Here is a 2,487-nt window from a genome sequence, read left to right as displayed (position 1 = left end):
ATAAACAGGTAAACATTATGGATCAAACATAATTTAGTAGACAAAGTCTACAAACAAAGCAGCTTTTATTAATATGGAGAAAGATTTAAAGGATAATATGTTTAAAGAATTGAAAGCAAATATGGTCTTGAGTAAACAAACTCAGCAACAAAATAGGAACAAGAAAACCAAAGAGAAATTCTAAAACTTAAAAATGCTAAATTTGTTGAATGAGATTGGAGATACAAGAGTAATGAACTTGAGACTAATAAATAGTACTTTTCCAAACCGATTAGCAGAGATAACAAAGGTTAGAGAAGCAGAGTAGAAGCTCAGGGATGGGATAATATCAAATAGTCTAAAACACCACTGGGAACACATATAACTATACTGCTAAAGAGGATGAGAATGAAGCAGAAATGTCCTTCAAAAATAATATGTGAACCTTTCACAAATTTGGTGAAAAATACTGAATTACAGAAACAAGAAGGTCTATAAATCCTTATCAAGATACATAGGGAAAAAACCACACCATGCACATCAGAGGATAAATATTGAAAACCAAAACTGAAGTGCTAATCTTGAAAACAATTGGAGGGGAAAAAAAAACCAGAGACTTACATATAAGGCAAAAAGAATAGCTTTGAAAGAAAGGCTTATTAAACAAAGAAATACAAAGTATGACAATGTACAAAGGATGAGGTGGATAAATGGTTTTATACTGTGTAAGTTTCTAAAATGCATGAAATAGGGATAAAAATATGAGGTGGAAAGTAGGAAATGAAAACTATCAGATGTAAAGTGATAAGGGTGAAATAGAAAATGGAAAGTGTCAGATATAAAACCAGTAAACTTTGATTAAAGATGAGTATTGTTAGTCCTAGAGGAATTATTGAAAAATAAAAGCTAAGAAACTGCCAAAAACTAAGAAGATTATTAATAATATTAATAAGATGATACAAAGGAGGCAAGAAAAGAAATGGGAACAAAATACAGAAGAGTAGAAAACATTCAATCATATAAAACAAGATGATATATTCAATTATTTCAATAACAACATTAATAAGTGAACTAAATACTCCAATCAAAAGGAAGAGATAAGTCTTAGTTGGAAAAATGCACCTATATAGGCCTTTATCAAGAGATTTACTTTACAAAGACACAAATAGTTTCAAAATAAAAACATGGAAAAAGATATACTATGTAAAAAGTACAACAAAGCTGTCTTGGCTACATTAATATTAGACAAAAGAGACTTCAAGACAAAGTATTACATAAAGGGGAATAAAAGAGGAAGTATATTAGAAAGATAAAACTCTATATGTATATAATACCATAGCTTAAAAATTGAAAAAACTACAGTACAGGAATACAAGAAAAAATGGAAAAATCCTCAAAATCTGAAAATCTTAACACCCCTGTTTTCTTGCACTTTCAAGCTTCTAGAGGCTGCCTGCATCTCTTGGCCCCTTTCTGTCTTCAAAGCCAGTAATCACATCATGTCCATCTCTGCTTTCCACCTCATATCTTTCTCTGATTCCAATTTTCTGCCTTATTCTTTCACATTTAAGAGAGCCTTGTGATTATACTGGGCCTACCAGGATAATACAGGAAAAGTTTCATATTTTATAGAAATCCAATTAGCAATTTAATTTCCCCTTGCTACAGAGCATAATGTTCACAAATTTCAGGGATTATGATATGGGCATTTGGAGGCTGGGGTACAGAGGGCTCAGAGAGGCCTGCGGGGAATTGTTCTGCCTACCACAATTAGTTTCACTAATTCTTGACTTTCTAGACTCACTTAAATAGAAATTCGTGAAAACCAAGATAGTACACTTCCTCCCAGGTAGATTCTATTTGATAATCTAATATTAACTAGTGTCATAGTATATCCCATATAACTTCAAACCCATATAATCTGATTTAAATATCGCTTTTTATTTAAATTGCCAATCTTCCTTCTTTCAGTTCAGTTCAGTTGCTCAGTCGTGTCCGACTCTTTGTGACCCCATGAATCACAGCACACCAGGCCTCCCTGTCCATCACCAACTCCCGGAGTTCACTCAGACTCACCTCCATCGAGTCGGTGATGCCATCCAGCCATCTCATCCTCTGTCATCCCCTTCTCCTCCTGCCACAATCCCTCCCAGCATCAGAGTCTTTTCCAATGAGTCAACTCTTTGCATGAGGTGGCCAAAGTACTGGAGTTTCAGCTCTAGCATCATTCCTTCCAATGAACACCCAGGACTGATCTCCTTTAGAATGGACTGGTTGGATCTCCTTGCAGTCCAAGGGACTCTCAAGAGTATTCTCCAACACCACAGTTCAAAAGCATCAATTCTTCGGTGCTCAGCTTTCTTCACACTCCAACTCTCACATCCATACATGACTACTGGAAAGACCATAGCCTTGACTAGACGGACCTTAGTTGGCAAAGTAATGTCTCTGCTTTTGAATATGCTATGCTGGTTGTAACTTTCCTTCCAAGGAGTAAGCGTTTTTTAA

This window comes from Ovis aries, chromosome 6 (genome assembly GCF_016772045.2).
Source record: "Ovis aries strain OAR_USU_Benz2616 breed Rambouillet chromosome 6, ARS-UI_Ramb_v3.0, whole genome shotgun sequence".
Taxonomy (NCBI): Eukaryota; Metazoa; Chordata; class Mammalia; order Artiodactyla; family Bovidae; genus Ovis; species Ovis aries.
The sequence above is the reverse complement of the archived record's forward strand: the minus strand, read 5'-3'. Positions refer to the sequence as shown.